Here is a 19973-nt window from a genome sequence, read left to right on the forward strand (position 1 = left end):
ATTTTGAAAGTTTCTGACCCCCTTCCCAGTTATTCTTCTACTTCCGGAAGTGTTGTGTTTTAAATAAAGGAATAAAACCTTCATGCACTGAGCAGCTAAGCAATTAAAGGCCCTGTGGATAGAAGCCAATAGCTTAGTTTTCTTCCTGCAGTTGTAGATGAGAGTTGGAAGGTGTTCTTGTGTGAGAGCTACAGTGCTGAACATTAAGTAGCTGTATCTAAAAATACAGGTGGAAGAAGCAAAGGTCTTTCAGACAAATTTGATTTAAATGAAGGAAGTAATCCCACCATCTGTCACACAAAAATTCCTTTACTGAAGTAAGAGATATCATGACTCAGAGGCAAAATAACTCCATTATTATTAGACAGTCATTTATATTTAAAAGTAAATAGAAATAAGTAGCAGTGACACCATATAACATGCTTGGGTCTGCAAAGAAGAGAAATAATTATGTTGCAAGAAGTGAATACATTATTATTGAAAGAACTGTTATGAGAGTAGGTAAAGAGTAAGACTTACCTGGTCTTTTTTATCACAGTAAATGGTTACATCTGTAAAAAACAGAAACTTATCAAAGTTCCATCATAAGACTCCTTTTGCTTCAGTATATTTTCAGCCATACATTATTAATCAATGAAAATCTTCATGCATTTAAAATGAAACAAATGTTAAAATGTATTCAAAATGGAATGGAAAACTATATAGAAGATATACTAACATCATCTTATAATCAGGCCCATCCCAGCTGTAGAATTTTTTTTTGCACAAAATGAAGCAAAAGGAGTTACTCTTCATAGTTTTACAGAGGCCAGAAGCTAAGTAAAAAAAAAAAAAAAAAAAAAGAATAAAACAAAATTTTAAAGATTTTCAAGGTCAGGCTCGACAGGTCGCTGAGCAACCTGATGTAGTTGAAGATATCCCTGCTCATTGCAGGAGGGATTGGACTAGATGACCTTTAAAGGTCCCTTCCAACCCAAAGTATTCTATGATTCTATGACTGAGCACCATGTTAGACTGAAATTGATGCGAGTCAGTATTTTTTATTTTCTGTTAATTAGTCTGCATATTTTTCAAATAATTACAAGTTCTCGGGTTTACTTCAGAGAGCTATTGGTAAATTTAATGTTCTTTTATTGTGAATATCAACAGTTATTTCCCATCAAACCCTCCATAGCAAACTGTCGGCATTTTGTTATATCCTTCCACATGCAAAACCTTGTTCATTAATTTTATTTAAGACCACAGCCTAACATCAATAGACATCATGCTACAGAAAGTTAACTCCTCCAACAATGACTATTTCTCCTAAATATGCTTTTACGATGTTCTTCTATCCACTTCTCATATTTATGTCCTATATACATCTTAAATCATTTTGCATACTGCTAGCAATGCCTAAACCTTCCTAGCTATACAAATTAGTGACTTCAAGTTACAGAAACTGAAGTTAGCACTGACCGCAACATTATGTTTTCATATTATTAGCACAATTTGCAGATGACTCATTGAAATTCCAGGTATCAAAATAATTCCATTATTCAGCTCATATATCTTGATCAAAAATTTCCTCTCTTTTGCTCTGTTCTGCTAATCAACTCTACTTTTGAATAAAATTATTTTACTTATGCCAAGCTACATGTTATACCGAAATTTTCCCTGTGTGCTCTGTTGCAAGGCAAACACCTCAATAAATTCAGTAGAAGTAAGTGTGATAGAATCTACATCTAATTTTAAAAGCATGCCCTTGGGCATAACCTGTAGTTACCTGAGTCTGGAATACTTCTACTGTGATGCTTCATAATTGCCTACTCTGGTGGGCTTTGTACCTTGGCTGACAGACGAAGTTTGTGTGCAATACACCTCAGATCTGCTCCAGTATCACTAACCTCATGTTCCTAAATAGTAGCCAGCATTACTGGAAGATCTAGCTGTGTACGCCTTTGGTAAACAGAAAGACTTGATTGTAGGTAACTGTACTACCTGGAATATTACAAGTAGCGCAGAAGTTCTATTTAATTTTGAGGTTGATTTTTTTTTTTCTCTTAATAGTAATTTATAAGTTTGCCAGAAAAAAAAAAAAACAAAAACAAAAACAAACAAACAAACAACAAACCAACACAAACAAAACCAACAACTAAAAAACACCCTTTTTTTCAAGATTCAAACTGATTGCACTTGGATTTGTTTTATTTCAATGAACATTTTCAGTGAAGGGCAAATCATTTTTGTTGAAAGCCATTTTCAATTTTGCAGAGGTTTTTTTGTCAGCTCCAGCTGAAAATGCACAGAAATGCTCCCTCAGCCCCTGGCTCTTTAGCGTATTAGCCATAAAAGCATCACAGCATGCTATGTTAGTGAAAAAAAAATTGCTTTGACCAAGTGCAGAGTCCTGTTTTCAAAAGCCTATAACTCAAGCAAATCAAAACAATTTTTCAGTCAATTTCAGCTTTTAACATCTCTCCATTACAGTTGTACAGATGTTCAAAATAACACCAGTGCCTTTTTTATAATGAGAAATGTCTGTCTATTTTCCCACGCTCACACTGTGAAATGAATTTCTGATCAAACATTTTAAAAATTCTTTTTGGGTAGAAACCAAGCAAGGAATACTCCAGCCAAAAGTTGATATTTTCAACTTTTTTAAAAAAAGGAAATCATTATGCTGCCTCAATCAAAGGTTTAGTTGGCAATATAATCAAATAACGGACTGGTATAATGAAGTGAGATTACCTGAGGTATGTGCTCACTGGAAAAAGAGGTAGTATTAAATGTAAGGCTTTATCGAAGTATAATTATAACCCAGTGTTAAAAGTTACTAAATTCCTTGTCAGGGAGTGTTACCCATGCTGCAGACATCTGCACAAAATGTTCCCAAAGTTGCAGTACCCACCTATTCAACACTTATCTGCAGACACTGAACTAAAATGCACAAAGCACAAAAGTTCTCCTTTAGTTCTCATGAAAAGTTTAACAAGGGAAAATTAGTTTCATATGTACCCAGTAGTATTTTATTTTCAAACACATATTTGGTTATTATATTTTTTATTTTTATATGTATAAATTATATATAAATATAATTTTATATATATTTTTTGAGGTTAAAGAGAAGGTGAAAGTTGAAAGATGACAGCTGAAGAATGTACAGACTATAGTGGTGCTAATTAGGAACTTTTGTGCTGGTCTTTTTTTCCTGTCGAATTCATAAATCACCTGAAATATAGTCTGCATCAAAGTCCAGCAATTTTAAAAAGAAGTCAAATTAAAAAATTCTACATGAACTTCCATCCAGAAAGCATGACTATACCTCTAAGCAGACCTACACAGTCACATTGCTGACATATACACATACCCTTAGTGGACCCACACTTATTCTGAAGTGTTATGATCTTCATGCCAAAGAAAGGTTGGTGCATGAGATTGTAAGAAAACAGACCCCAAAGTTTAAAAAGAGACAAACAAAACACACACACAAAAAAACCAACCAGAAAACCCAACATTAGTAGATAAGGTGTGCATAATTTCAGATGATGATAAAGGATTTTAAACATTTCTTGTCCCATCATACTACACTGCCAGGTAGCAGGGACTATATCATGTCCAAATGGTGACTGATAGAATATCTCTGCTCCAAATTCAGAGTAGGTTAAGGTTATTACATTGTGAGCTTGCTTACACCAGTGCTGAATTTAGCTTCTTGTGGCGTCAGAACCTGTGACTGGTTTCACCAGCCTTACCTCACCAGCACTTCCCTACTCATTGCCCATATTCCCGTACAGAAGAACTTCATTTGAATCAGTTAAAGCTGAGTATGACATCCATGCAGAGAAAACTCTTGAAAGCAAGAAAATGTCAGATTACGGAACTCCTCTTAAAGGCACCTCAGTGCCCACACAACACGTTTCCACTGGCATGAGTAGACTTCACACCTCCCCACAGAACTTCCTTCTGCCTCCCAAATATAAGGGATCCCATCCAGCTCATTAATTTCACACTATAGAACCCCCACACTATAAGCCTAGCTCAACACTGATTATTTCATAAAGTTAGTAAGGTCAAGATGATGTGTATGTGTGAGATTTTGAAATAAAGAAGAGATGGGGGTGTTTGAATTTTATTTATGCTTCAGATTTGTAGTTCAGAGCTGTCCAACTGACATCAATTTTGTGTGTGTGTGTGTTTATTTTAAACAGAATAACATGCAGGATCTATTTCTAATTCTATATTTCAGACTACCAGCTTGGAGAAAATGTTCTGAATTCATATAACAGGTGAGGTAGCAAAGCAGTTAGTCCAAAGATTAAATGAGGATACTAGTAACTGAGAAAAGTTATTAGGTTAAGAATATGAATTGAAACATGCTGGATAAACACATGGGCAATTTTTAAATGGGATAAAGCTACTACTTGATTTCTGTTGACTTCCTTTTGAAAATATCTGCTGCCTAATGAGAAAAAAAAATAGCATCATTTGCTAAGACAGTCAATTCCTGTGTCTTTCACACACTACCCTGTAGTACTACTACCTCATCTTACTGCTGTCACCTGATGTCTATATATGAAGCAATCCAGAATACATGTTTTATAACAGCACTTACTCACATATATTCTGCCTAGAGTAGGTAGCTCACATTAATGTTGAATGAAAATGTAAACTTAATGAGAAATAAAGTAAGCAGTAATGAAATTTTAATCACATAGTCACCTGAATATTGCTATTGCTTAATAGGCAAACTGGTTCCTTAGGCTCAGATTAGCAAAGCTATTTAGGATCTTCGGGAAACAGAGAGGCACCAGGGAAATCTGCAAGCTTACATAATCGCACACTTTTGTAAACTCCCCTCATCTGTATGCCGAAATAGCTTTGAAATTCTGATTTCATCCTTTTCCTGGATTGGAACAGCATCTTTGGTTGATAAAGGCTGAAGGGGCAAAGAAGTCGTCCTAGTTAGGACTCCCTTTTAAAGGAATTCTTTTGCTTGCTCGCTCTACCACTAACAGTGTGGAGAGTAGTTTCTGCATTACTCTGAAGTGTGCCTAATTTCATCATCAGCTGCCATTTGTTAGAGTGCAGGTATTCTGGTCCGATCCCACCCTACCGAATTAAATGTGTTTGAAAAGATGGGAGAGTTGTGAAAGCGTGATCCAAAAGGCATCTATAGCAGCTCCACACCACTTGAGTAATCCTTAGTAGGAAACGTTTGAACTCCTGATAAAATGAGAGTTTTCATTTTTCCTTTTGTGATTGGAGCTATGCAAATGGACTCAAATGGAGTTGAACGTGAATTCACAACAGTCTTTAAATCCTATTGATTGATTCAAAGAACATTTGACTGTAGGTGAATGAGAGAGCATGGTAGCAGAAATATAGGGGGGATGGCACAATAAGCATTAGATTTAAGGAAAAGGAATAGAAATTAAGATAGCGTAATAAGGAGACAATAAAAAGCAGAAACATACTTTTCCCATTACTGGAAACAGTCAAAATATTTTTTGACTTTGGGAGAAGATGGGGAAAAAGGTCTTTTCATCATTCATTTTTCCTTCCAGTGAAATACATTCCTGTGATCCTCTTGAATACCCTTGATCACAAGGTAACAGTATTTAATTGTCAGAAAACAATCATATTTCAGAGAATGCTAGAACTAGATTGGGAAAACAAATGTCTAACCCTGTAACTGAATATTTTAACGCTAATACCACATTTGAATCACTCTTTTTAAAAAATGGTACCTGAGCTTGGAGCATATCAGGTAGGCAAAGTAGAGCTGAAACAGTGTCTCAAAGAGAAATTACATACAGAAGTAGTTAAGCAGAAAAAATAAGTCATCTGCAAATGGATTTTCAGATTTTTTTTTGTTTTTGAAAACAGGGAATATGCTCTTCTCATAAAAGCATAAGTAACTAGGCAGGAGAAATTAATCTTTAAAGGAGAGTTTTGGTAGTTCTGGGGCTTGGTTAGCTCTAAACGAATATGGCTTACAGAATGAGAGAGATATTTGCCACCAGAAACCTCTCTAAAATGCTAGACAACTGAAATGTTATGCAAAGGTATCAAGTTCTGCCATCTCCCAGACCTTTAAAACATTCCTGAAACTATTTAAATGCTTTTTGTATTTTGTTTGAATGTATCTCTAGACATATACTATGACCATACTGTCAGCAATTCTTCAATTCTTTCCTTGCAAAAGGTTATCGTTCTTTTTTTTTCCTTTAATTGATTCAGATTTTCCTTTGTTCCCACTTGGATCCGTTGCTTCTTCTCCTTCCACGGTGTACCTCCAAGAAGAGTCAACTTCTGGTTTTGGACAGCAGAAATGTCTCCCCTAAGCCTTCTTTTCATAAGGCTGAACAAGTGCAGTTTTCTCATTCTCTCCTTTGTACACCATGTGCTCCAGTCCCCTTATCATCCTGGCAGGCCTCCGTGGGATTGCTCCAGTATGTTGATGTACTCCTTAGCTTGGGCATGGAACCGCATGGATAAACCAGTCGGAGACTGGTACATCCTAATAACTGAGTGTTACTAGAGAACTGTTCTTCTTTGGGACTTGCTCAGGCATCTCTCCACTGAAGGTTACTTCTCCTACAGTCCCATCCAGAGTAGAATCCACATCCTCGGTGGTGATGAACTAACCTTCTTTCTTCTGCTCAGACTGTTTAAATTTCTGGTTTTGTTACAAGAAATCAAATTCTAATCAGTTCCTTAGACGGAACTGCATACAATCCAATTAGATTTAGGCCTCACAAGAGAAAATGTGCAGTCTGACACTAAATTAGGACCAAGCTCTGTCTCAGAAACTGAAGAGGAAAATAACACGTCACTGCTATCCTAGTCAGTGCCACAGCAACGTACTCTGAGGCAATGCTCCCAGACATTAGGAAGAAAAAAACATGTTAGGGACAGTCTCCGGCATGGTTTATGAAACTCTGAGGTAATTATGAATGAGAATAATTAAGGCAGAGCTTCTATTTAAAAATTAACAACATTTTTGTTTCAAAAACTTTCACACCTTAATAACAGCAAACCTCTCCAGATTTTACTTTAAAAAGATTAATCAACATAGCAAACTAAATATTGCTTGCAGAGCCCTGGAATAAATATTCTTTAAGGAAGACCTGAGTGAAAGACGAAATGAGATCTGTTTAGCATTTATCATTTCACTTGGCAATTTTTCCACATCAATCTCTGCATAAGAAATGTAATCATAAGATTTAGCCCTTTGCCAACCCAAAACAGGTTCCTCCTCAGTTTACTTCCGTTAGCCCCAGACTAAGAATACATAAGCTTGATATCTGTAAGAAAAAAGAAGCAAAAGCAGTTTGGGGCTTTTTTCCCTTCCCCATAAAGCACCTGTAGTAGTTCATAAAACAATGACCTTGTCCCACTTCTGCATCCACAGGTATCTAGGTGAAACAGTCACAACAGGGTAAATACACAGTTTGGCCTTCTAATTGGATTTTATATAGTGTCAGAGGAGCTCTCTTTTTTTTAAATATCAAATGTTAAAAAAATGCATGTTAAAAATTAGCAAACCTCTAAAAGTATCAGAATATTTCCATTATTTTCATCATTAAAAAATATCTGTTGTGATACATGGGATATGTGATACATGGCTGATTTTCCATTGTTTCCAAATTTTCCTTGAATTTCAACTGCCTAGTCCCACTTCTGTATTTAAAGGGGCTCTTGCCTTTTGGATGTCTTGGTCTGAAAATTGTGCATCTTGGTACTTTTGTGACCTAAGACCCCAAATAATCAGTTCAGTCCTTAGTGCACATCTCATTGCACGCTAGCCACTGACGTTCTTGTGGCAAGTATATGGCTGTGCTGTAGATAGGGGCAGCATTGGCAGATCTTAGTTTCACACCTCACTCTGCTCCAAATGTTCTAGGCACATCACTACAACTAATCTGCACATTCCTTCCTTTGGGGATAGCAGCATGTCCCCCTTAAGCAGGAGATGCTGTAAGACATTCCCTGTTGTTTGCAGTATGTTCAGACAATACAGCACTGTAAACAATTGCTTTCACTGCAAATCAAGTATTTATTTGCTTTTCACCTCCTGAAATCTTCACACATGCTTTCAGTCTGAAATCTTAAAACATATTACTATTTGAAGATATCCAACTTTAAAATAAGATGTCATAAGTAGCTATAACTTAGAAAATTATTCTTCTTGATAAATCATGCTGAGTATACTGCTTCCTTTCTCCAGACTGGCCATGCAATTAGCCACTGAAAGTGGTTTGTATACAGTGAGGTTTTCTATTCTGAAAATGCAAGTCTGTTTAGGCATCTGTACAGAGTCTATAGAGGGTCCTTCGCTCACAATTGCCACTCAGCAGCATCTGGAGTACAAACCAATCTTCTACACTGGCAGCACTGTACATGGTGTCAACAGTAGTAAGCAGTAACATTTTTATGAGCAGAACTGAAAACAACCTCTGCAACTGAAACTGTGGAGGAAGGTAGACAATGAGCTTGGAAACGGGATGAAATAAAGTTACTCAGGAGCAAAGCAGTGAAGTGATGTGTGCTTGGGCTATTCTTGGCAGCTTCCAGAAGTGCCTAATCACAATTTTTGCTAAATATGCAAGGGCAGAGTTGAAGTTACTTTTGTACTTCCAGTGGAGTCACCTCTGCTATGGGGAAGTTAATTATTCTTGAACATGCTCTTGAAATTTAGGTATTTATTGTTCATACTAATAAAGAATATGTCTTTATTTTATTGTCTGCTATTATATCTCCCCTTCCCCCTCCAGATGGCATTAAAATGCATTTTTTAAAGAGTCCTGTGGATTTCTGCATAGAGTGACACATCCAGCAAGGTTTGACTCTTAATCATAGCTCTCAGAAGTTATATTCTGATCACTGTACAGCTTCACTAGTTCTCTTTCTATAGTTTTCTGTGCATTAACATAAATTTCTTGACTAGCAGGTACATACTACACTATTTATAATAATAGCTTTTAAATACTATATTAACAGATTTTACTGGTTTTTCTTATTTGTAGTGTTACTGATGTTATGAATAACATGAATAACTAATACATTTATGTCTATATGATTTTATTTGTGTATATTTATTATTGTTCAGTTCATTTATTTAACAGACATATATTAGGGTCCAAACCAGAGGCCAAGTAAAGGAGGTCACAGTACTCTAGGGCCTTTTCAAACATATGTAACAGCACATCCCTTCCTCAGAAAGGAAAAGAGCTCTAAACCAAAGGCATTAAAACCTGAAATATACATTGCCAGATAAAGAACTGGAAACAACAATAGTGAAAAAGGACAGAGAACACGTTGTGTGTATTTTAGTCTGAGATCTGCTTTCTTGTAGAGGCAGACTCCTTCTGTGTGTAGCTCCAACACGGAGGAAGAACAATAATGGCCCATCCTAGCAATATCGATGGAGCACAATGGAGCAAATTGCTTTTCCAGGCTAGAAACCAGAGGCCCTTCCTGAACCACACCCAGTGCCTACACAGCCACCACAGGCATTCAGTTGGTAGGCGTTTTCCACATCTGTTTTAAGCTTGTAGCAGGAAAATATAAACAGGCTGGATTGAATTCATCCATTGGTCACTACCTGGATCATCCTCTAACAATAACTTTTTGAAAATCCAGGTACTTTGATTATGTACTTTTCTTACCAGACTTGACGTGATCTTTTTAAGTCTATGGAAACAATCACTAAGGGAATAAACATTGATGTCTGGTATTAATTATTCTCCTGAGAAAGTCATGTGCAACATCCATGCTACTATTGACATACTTTTTTAAGGTTTGACAAATACGGTGAGTCAAGCCTGTTTGTTCAATACAAGTACAACTGGGACTGTTTTTAAGGAGTGCCTGTTGAAATATGTATACCACACCCTCCATATCAAGGGGAAGGCCCTGCTCAACTGCGTTGGTTAATCCTCCTAATGTTTTAATGATAATCCTACTTGTTCCAAAGTACTTAAGGTTTTCTAGTTTGCTAAGAACAATATATAGGTGTCATAGTACCTACAATATACACTGGACTATTCCATCACCACATATGCACCCATTAACATCAATTCAATCATCTCTTTGTGGCATGTTTCATTTTCAGTGGTCTCAGCTCTGAAATTCCCACCTTGATAAAATCTATTACTGTAGCTGCTGAGATTCTGCTAAAATAAGTGTACCAAAAATGGACATGCAATCATTCTTACCACAGAATTAGTCTGGAGAATGCCAAGGTTGATTTTTGAGATTAATAATACAGTATTAGAGTGCTTAAATCTTAATATTCTGGTGGCGTTTGCTGATGGTTCTTGCATACTGTCTATGATCTTTATAGCCTCAAATGCTAGAGGAGGTAATAGCAGTTACTGGCTTAGAGTGTTGCCAGAGAGGTACAAAGATATCAGGGAAGTTGTGCCTTTTAGCTTTTGTGCATCTGGTGTGTTGTGCTTACCCTGGTTGCACACACAGGTATGAGTATCCACACAACTGCTCTGTCCCCTTATCTGCAATGTAGCCGTGACTTCATACCCCCCTTCTGGAAATTCATTGTTTTATCATGAATCTCATAGTGTCTGGTGTTTCTTTTAAATTCATTCACCTGGTATTACCAAATAAAATGTGAACTTCTTTTTATTTTAACAAATTAAAATATGCCAAGCCCTTGCATTTGAAAAAAAACCCCTCACTTCTCAAAGAATTACAAAAGTATACCTCAAGGTTCAAAACATAGACCGTGACTACAAAGAATCAAATTTATCCTCATCCATTCATGAGGAGGTAGGGAAAGCTGATGTGTTAGAACTCCATTTATCAGAATATTAAAACACATGCTTAGCATTAAGCACATGAGTGTCACATGCCCTTGAGTGCTTAAATTTAGGCCCATGATTTTATGTTTTGCTCAATCAACATTAGTATAGTCATTTTATGAATGGACACTTACTTTCAAATAAAAAATATTTCAGCGAAGAAAATAATTACTACAGTATTCCACTTCGCTATTCACTTGAAGGAGAACAACTTCAGGGGGCTTAGTATTTGTTTTTGAAAAAAGATGAGGTAACTACCACACTGAACATCTGTTTCTGACAACAGGGAAGCCACTTAGGCAATTTATATTTGCAGTGTTGTTTACATATGGGAATAATACTCCAGAGCACAGTATGTGAGCTAAGGAAAGTAAACATACACCCAATTTGTAAACTTTTAATATGCTTGTTTTACCATAAAAATAGGCTTGTAATTAGTTCCCAGGAGTTTTGGTACAATAAGATGAAGTCCAATTTCATACAAGATGAACAGAAGATTGTTGTTTTAGCTGAGACTCAGACAAGCATGCCAAGACCAATAAAACGAATGGGAATCTTCCTACATGTTTAAATGCCTTTACATCAGAATAAATAGCATGAAATTGAGAGTGCTGACTGACAACCCTGAATCAGATATAGTGCTATATCTCTAGACCAGAGGATTTTCTTTTCCTGTCTTCAGTCTCTGAGGTTGCCGTGTAAACATAAACAGACAGTTTTGAGCAATTAAACAAGATAGGATGATTAACTGTTCTGAAAGGGAGAAAGAGAGAAAGAAATCCTAAAAAGTAACAAAGCTCTAGATCCACAAAAGCATTATGATATAAAATTTGATTTCAGTTTTACTGGATCTAGACTAAAGATCCAATTCTGTAAAGATGTATTCATGAGAGTAATGAATTACAGTCATCCCCATATGACTACTAATATAAATAAAATACAAAAAAAACAGGCTTGCAAAATTAGGTCCAAATCATAACACAATATGGTGAGGCTCTGCACACATAATGTAACACACATAAAATAAATTTAAATTTTTAAAGCAATTTTAACAACTCAAAAAATGAGGGAAAACCAGACACTGCAGCCTCCATGAGCATATTTGGTATAAGAAAATCATATGTCTATGTGCAAAAGCTTGAATGTTTTTCCGCCATAGACATTAACGACAGTTATATTTTGGGTTTTTTTCTTGCAAGTTTAATGTAGGTGATCAGCACAGATGTTTCAGAGATAAATTCTCTTTTTTGGCAGTATAGGCATGGACTCTCATTACATCCTTTTCCCTCTGATCAACAACTTTGGAGACTCGGATGGAGTTTTGAGAAACTTGAAGAAAAGATTAAAGACTTTTTTTATTTTGTGGTATTTTTAATGAGCTCCTAGAAGATGCTGTATGCCTAAGGCCACTTCAGTAAACTCCCTTGGGAAAATATCCCAACGTGCCCTTTGTATGAATGGATATAGTCAAAAAAGTAATAGCACATCCCTATTTCAAAAGATATCTGATTCCTGTTCCTGCAATGTCTGATACAAAACCTTTGAAGACCCTTTCTATTCCCACAAAATATCCTGCAAACTTGCTCTATAAATGAGTTGCTTTCAGTTTCTCTGTGTAAAGTAATGAAATTATTATCAGTGCTGTAATATGTCCCTCTCTTTCTATTGCTTTCCTTTTAAAGAATTATTTTGGTGTATATTGCTATTCCCTAATCTGGCCTTCAAATTAATAACATGGATATAAATTCTAGAACTAATAAATTCTGTTTGTTACTTTACCTCAGCTGATAATGGACTCCTCCCATGTCACAGAGGGACAAGGGTTTCCCAGACATGACCACAACGTTCTTTATAAGAAGGTCTCTAGCTCTATCATGTCTATCTAGCTGGTGGTGTTGTATTTCAGAATGTATGGGGTTTTTTTGCTTGTTATTTGGTTGGTGAGAAGAGAATGTCTTGTACTAGTTTAATCAAGGAAGATTATTATATAACATCTGTCAGATTGACTCGTACCATATGGGCCCTGGGCCATCTTCTGTAAGAGAACTTACAGAGACATCTCAAAATGTCTGTGAAAATAGAACATATTTTTAGAATTGTAGAATATCCTCCTACACTGCCAAATGAACCTGTCAAAAGCGCATCTTGATTTGTTCAGCTCCTACAATTCATGCTTGTTTGCAGTAACGATATTTATTGACCAAAGGTGGGTGGTAGAGATTTTTGGTATCTGCTTTTGCAGATGTGAAATTAACAGTATGGAAGGATTTTTAGGGTGGGGTTTTTTGCAAAGTTCTCCAAAAGTTCTGAAGCAATCTCTTTTTCAATTTTATATGAGAGGAGGAAAGATAAGAGAGACCAAATAGTAACAGAAGAGGAAAATAAAAAGTAACAAAATAAATGACAAGCGTTTGCACGGCCCAGTATTGTGGTTATGATTCAAATACAAAGATTACATCTACCTGACCCTATTCATGATCCAAAACTCTAGATCTTCAGTAGCAGTAAAGAATAAAATTTTGAAATAGTAATGTTCAGTTTGAGGGTGGTGAAATGGCATCTTGGCATGGAGCTAAAGGAGCTGGTTTGAGGAGAATGGGGAAAATAGGCAGTAGGAGTGCAATTTATCTGGCTTGGGTAGACGGGCTTCAAGAGTGCAGAGGGGAACTGGAAGGACAGCATTTGGGAAATGTGGGAAAGCATCTAGTTGCTCAGTACATGGCTGTTTGACTCTATGTTTGGTTAGTGGTCTTTGAATCATAGCGCACTCCTAGACTATTTAGTATGCTAGAAAGAGAATCTGCTATTGCTAAACAGGCAGGTATTCTAGCTAGTTCCAAAGAGGAAAGTCATCAAGCAGTTGGTTGCTAAAGTCATAGCTGCTAGGATAGGGATTTCTAAATGGTGTTGTCTAACAAATGAAGAAGCCTGACCATAATTAAGACTGGACACAAACAAGATTAAAAATAAACATACAGGAAAGGAAAAGAAAGGTCCAGAAATTGTTCTAAAAAGTCCATTGTCCTGAGACTAACAGTAATATGAGTCTTCCATTAAGAGAGGTGTTGAAGGAAGATCCCATTGTCTAGATGTATGCACTCACACCTTTCTATTGAGAGTATCAGTGTGAGCTGGGAAAGAATGATTCACATCTTGTAAAGGAAGCTATGCCAGTGGCCCACAAAAATTGTCTGGTACTGAAGAAAGTGACTATTCCTGCAGTCATCAGGCTATTACCAGCTATCAACTCTGGAAACCTGCATACATCTAGGACTAGATTTTTAAAGACAGTAAGGGCAGGATCATAGATGCTTATCAGCATCATGCAAATACTAGTGTCAAAAGCTACAGATCAATCACTACTTACCCTCCCAGGTACCTAGAGTAGAACTACAGTGCACAAGGAGAGAAGTACGTAGCTGTCTGAACTTCTGTCAAATGAGCTGATATGACAATATGGTGCAGCACATGTGCCAGCATGCTAGTTTAGCCTCAGGAAGCAGTCTGGCTGTGAAATGAAGCCAATGTGCATGAACTAATAAGCTTTACATCTCAGCAAGCCTAATGGGCTTGGGATGACACTGTGATGATATGACTATAGTGTGGACCATGCTCCTTTTTGTGCTACAGACATACTCTTTTTCTCCATCTGCTGGCATCTGCTAGCAGCCGAAATGCTGTTTCCACCTCCCAGTTTGCAAGCTGCTCAGAGACTTAGCTCAAGTCACAGCCCTGAAGATGCTAAAGGAGTTTAAGTTAGTAGAGAGAGTGGGTCGGAGCATTTTTCAGGGCATGCCTGATACCTGAGGCATGTCTCATACCCTCGTACTTTGGCACAAAGCCTCATTCTGAGGCCTGACACTTGGTACAAACATGACAGCTCTCCACTGCCATGTAGCTCTGAGTAGGAATATGGGAAAATGCCATTAATAAACAGATTTACAAACACTTGGCCCAATAATGCATATCTTGACATGTGGATGCTGAAAGGGAAGGATAAGACTGTAATCTTGGGAAGTGCAACCAGGAGGTATTTAAGATTATGATGTTCACTGCTTCTTTGCTTACTGTTCCTCTCCACGTAGCTGCCCAAGTAATCCAGTCTGTTCAAGGCAAAATCAGCTTCAGGGATTAGAAATACTTGCATTGTCTTTTATCAGTTCTCAGCCAGGAACTGGTAACTAACAGTTGAGCAACTTCTTGAATTGCCTCCTAATGCAACAGGCCATGTTTTCTGAGGGCTGTGCCTTAAATCACTTAAATCACTGGCACTTTGCACTGAAATGCAGTAAAGGAGAAACAGTCACAATTCAGGCAGCAGCCTCACCTGGGGGGCCACAATAAAAAGCTGAGGGGTGGTCCCTGCACCATCCAGGAGAAGGTCTTTCCCTGCCTGTGGGAGTGCTTGCTGCCTTCCATTCTAGGGCAAACATGAAGAAGCAACATGATTAAGTGCTTGCAGTAAGGAAGAAATTTCAGCTAAGAGTTTATGGAGTTAAGGCTACCATTGGCTTGAGAATACACTGGGCAGAAGCAGCAGTGAAAGACCATTGACACAGTCAAGAACAGCTGAGAGTTACTTTAGGATGCCACTGCATCAAAGCTGTTATTGCCTGAATGCACATGTTAGCTTAGCATATGCTAAATACATATTTAGCAGTAAATAACACTGGCATGACCTCTATATTACTGGGTAAGCTGATAATATTTTAAGATGCTTTTGGAAGAGGTCTGGATGCAGCTGCCAGAGGGTGGAAGGGCAGTATGGCTCTCATCAAAACACAGCTGAGAGGCACAGTTAGCACAGTGCACCTGTGTGAGATATCACATGTAAGGTAAGAGGAATTCAACTGCTGGTCACAGGTTACTAAGGGCTCAGAGATACCATCTAAATTTACCACAGCATAATGAATTACTCTGCTACAGCTGTTCCTGCAGTTGCTCCTTGCACACGTTACCTTTTGGTTAAAATTCACTTCAACTTTATTCTTTGAGGCTTAGGCTGACGGACTTCACCTCTGTTTGTCACTGCTCTGACTTTGATGTATAACCCATCCCCCCTGAGTCACTGAGATTTATGAGGTCTACATCTGCCCTAGCTTTCATGAGATTTACATAATGCAGATTTTTAGATTTGAGATCGGTAGGGAAGTACAGATCAGTTAATACGTAATGCATGTAATGCAACCACCGCTTCTGACTTGGCAAATTAGGCAAGGAACCCATCCTGTACCCTGCATGGGAACCTAACCAGCATGGTACTTGCTAAAATTCATAAGGAATCAGGTACCTCAGCGGAGAGGTGTTGCCCCACTCAAACAAGAAGTCTTTTAAAAAATCTCCTAAAAATCTGACCCCATGTTTCCGACTTCCTAAAGAACATGCAGGGTTGCAGGCAGCCATTTCTAAGACTTGCATTTTAAAGGCACTTAAGGTATAAAGAACTGGCATAACTGGTTGACAAAATGCAAGAGCATAACATGCATGAGCTTCCACTGTATTTAGTCTTGGGCATTACCCAGTGCAACAGTAGCTAACTGATACTGCTGACATGAAATGTACTGTCAATATGCAGCAGTTATGAGGACCTGATGCCATTATTGCATCTTATTTACCTTCAGAGAAGGAAAAGAGATCAGTAGGAGGTCTACACTGCTCCCAGAAGGCTGAATGTGGATCAGATGCTGATCAGAAGCAGTATCACAATGTTAACCTGCAACATGTGCTCAGGATAACATACGCTTCTTTTTAGCAGAGATTTGCAGCTTGGGTACAATGTCATGCTAACACGGCTATGTGATTTCCAGAGAACTTAGAATACAAGCAAAACTCGTTTGAGTACATCTATACCTGCTACATAGCCACACAGACAAGAATGCATCTAAATTTACTTTTTAAATTGTTGTAGTTATATAAAATATGGTGCATCTTTGTTTCATTAAAGGCAAAGTTAGCATCTGCTTTTAACAGAGCAGGAAGAAAACAGTGCTGGTTAGACCAATTCTGAAAACCTGAAAGTGGCTTTTGAAGCCTGTTCTTGCCTTTGAGGTAGCCATATGCATTTCAAAATGCAGGTTATTGTCTGATAGGCAATTACAAGGTTTGATTTATTCATTTTCCCACGGGAGAAGATTTGAATACAAATATAAATATTGCCAAAGCAGATTGCATAAATGGCAGACTTCTTATGTAACTCTGGATATGTGTCATAGGCAAGCATTTATAGAAATTCAGCAAGTTTCCTTCATTAAGTACAGATTAATTCTAGTTGATCTCTAGCTTCAGCTGCTTCAGGTCCAACTGAAAATGAGTCTGCAAAAATGTGTATTTTCTCATGTCAGTTTGAAAGCTTCTGAACCATTGATCAAACAAATTTGGAAGATTCTTGAAACATGCAGCAAACGGAAAACAATCACATGTATTTCTTGAGCATAAATTGGCAAGAGGGAAAGGTCATTCTATTGACAGGCTGCAAACAAAGGGCACTTTTTTCTGACTGCTGCAAACAAAAGTCACCATTCCCTCAGAAGTGTAATATTTGAGAGCTTGAAATGTATTTTCACAGCAGGCAAAAGTCAAGAAGTGGCTCAGCCTGTCCAGTACACATAAGATGTCCTCCTGTGCCTATGTCCCCACTTTCCCTGCCTTGACATCTCCCACAAGAACAGTGCAGTACCTGCTAAGTATAAGTAGGAAAGGGAAAACACCAAATTGGGAAGCTGATACCATTAATCTGTTGGCTTCCGCTGTCTAACTAACCAACCACATAAGGTAAGAATTGAAGGCTACTAACAAAATTGTCAGTGTTAGTATTCTGAAATAATGGTATTTACAAATAAGACATAGTTTGGAGAAATGGAGCTAATAACACATCTTACAGCTCTTATTCTAGGCTAAAGCACTGATGAATGCAACACTATATCCATTGACATTTAGGCTATTTTCCCTACAGACACATGCATGAAAAAAATTATGACATCTGCTTAAGACAAACAACTTACTAGTTTTCTAGTAGGAATGGTTTTGGTGCCTATAATTTGTGTATCATATGCATATAATGCTGGATGATCTCTTTAGGGTTCTTATTAGGCTTGGCAATGGCCTGTGGTCATTTACTGAGATCACCTTGGCTTCTACATTGAATAAGTTAAAAACAAACTTAATATTTTCTGTGCAGTAGCATTAAAACTAATTATTGGGAAGGACTGGCTTTTGCTATTTTAGAGGTAAATTTAAGCATTCTTCCCTGTAACTGGAACAGACACTCAAGTTTTCAGTTCTTGCAACAGCCTAATACTAACACTTATTAGCTAGGTTCAAGCTTTGGTTTTGCATTTAATGTGTAGTTCTTCTCTATTCTGCTACATAACATGGGGGCATACCTTCAGCTGTGTTCTCTGCTTTTAGTCAGCTACATCACACCAATTATCATACTATATACTTTATTTCATAGCTTTGTCACAGATCCAACAAGACAATGGAAAAGTGAACCAGATTCTGTATTGCTAATAATCAAAACACTTATTCCATCTTCCTTACATACTGTGTGATTACAACAGTGTAATTAGAGGTAAAACTGGTTTTAATATGCTTAGGGTGCCAAAGGGGTGATCCATTCTCATGATATATGACTCAGTAAAATGCCAATCTTGGTTTTCACATCTCAGAAGTAGTATGCTTTGCTGCCAATTAGAAAAAACCCTTTTTTATCTTTAATTTGTCAAATTTTAGCAAAAAAACAGAGACAGTTAATAAACATGGAATTCTAATTTTCAGAACAGCATCAACAAACTTGAACACAAGCCTAGCAAATGCAATATTTAAAAAATGTCATTTATCACATGAATATCAAGAGGCACTAGTTTTGTAAAGTTCATGTTGTCTGTTTTAAGTGCATCCTCCTAATATTTTGGGTAAGGAAAGGAAGTTTCCTTATGCAAACAAGTTTCTTTTTGATATTATTCACAACCACGCATACTGTGAAGCACAATTTACTGTGCAAAGACTGCAACAACTACTACTTCAGTCTCTTGGTATATTTAGGAAAGTAAAACATATACACACAAATTTGGGAGGCTGTTCACCCCTCAGAATTAACTAATTTCCTTACCAGAGGCAAGACCAAACTGAGGAAGCTCTAAAGACTAAGTCAGCTTTTCATATTATGAGAAAGTTGGCTGTAAAATTGATCCTACCCATAAGACTCCTGGGATTCTTTCACTGGGCAGGATATTAAAGATCTAGTCCAACTTAAAGTTAATACATCATTTGTCACACAGAGAATTTCTATTAAAAATTTCAGACCTACATCATTATGCACCATCTCAGCATCATTAAGTATGTTCTTCATGGCTGACTAAAGTTAGCAGAGACACACTAATAATCAGAGGGATATTACTGCTGAGAATTGTTAATGCCTCCTTTCATAAGGACAAGCTGCTGACCATGCTCAAGCATGCAATGGTTGTATCTTCTTTCCAGCTATCTTCGGATACCAACAGATTTGCAAATTATTGTCCTCCCTGGCACCTATTCCTTTTAGGGAGCTATCTCAAATGGTGTTAGGTGGCTAAGTATAGACACGTATAGAGACTTAATTTTATTTTATCTTAATCAGACTGTTCAGACCAACAGAATATTAAGCTTGATGGAAGGTCTCCTCACAGCAAGAATCAGAAGTAATTGTCCTGATTTTTTAGGTCTTCTCACCATTGACCATAATGTATTTCTGGCCTATACAAATGTATTTAATGGATTTCACTTTGATAGGGGATTCCAGACTGCTAGAGAATTGATTTGTTCCTTGAACCCTTTCCAGAAGAACTGACTGTACTCTCTTTTGACCCTTCTCTTGTTTGGTGAGTTATACAAAAAACTCAAGGGGATTCCTACTTTCATAGTGAATTTAACATCTCCAATGTTTTTTCATTAAGCACAAATTCTGAATTTCTTATTCCCTTGCCAGATCTGACAGCAAGGGACATCTCAGTCCAGGACTGAACTTTGCTGGTAGAAAGGCATTTGGGGGAGCAGCTAGAAGTTTTTTCTGCCCCATTCTTTGACAGTGTATTAGCTTTTACCTCTGCACTGAGTTTTACTTGAAGGGTGAGAGAGTTAAGATGTTGATGTTGAGTATGACTGAAGCCCTGGGCAGCCACAGGGCTCCCC

At 37.4% G+C, this 19973-nt stretch overlaps 1 long non-coding RNA gene across 1 annotated transcript in view; it reads right to left on the reverse strand.

Annotated features, from left to right (window-relative positions):
* Window positions 1-293: 293 nt before the first annotated feature.
* LOC141920990 (uncharacterized) overlaps window positions 294-19973 on the reverse strand; it is a 31825-nt gene continuing 12145 nt past the window's right edge. The window contains exons 2-3 of the long non-coding RNA XR_012622519.1: window positions 520-551; window positions 294-429 (exon numbers count right to left, since the gene is read on the reverse strand). This is a non-coding gene — a long non-coding RNA (uncharacterized LOC141920990). The remainder of the gene's footprint in view (window positions 430-519; window positions 552-19973) is intronic.

The sequence above is a fragment of the Strix aluco genome, chromosome 3, assembly GCF_031877795.1.
Source record: "Strix aluco isolate bStrAlu1 chromosome 3, bStrAlu1.hap1, whole genome shotgun sequence".
NCBI lineage: Eukaryota > Metazoa > Chordata > Aves > Strigiformes > Strigidae > Strix > Strix aluco.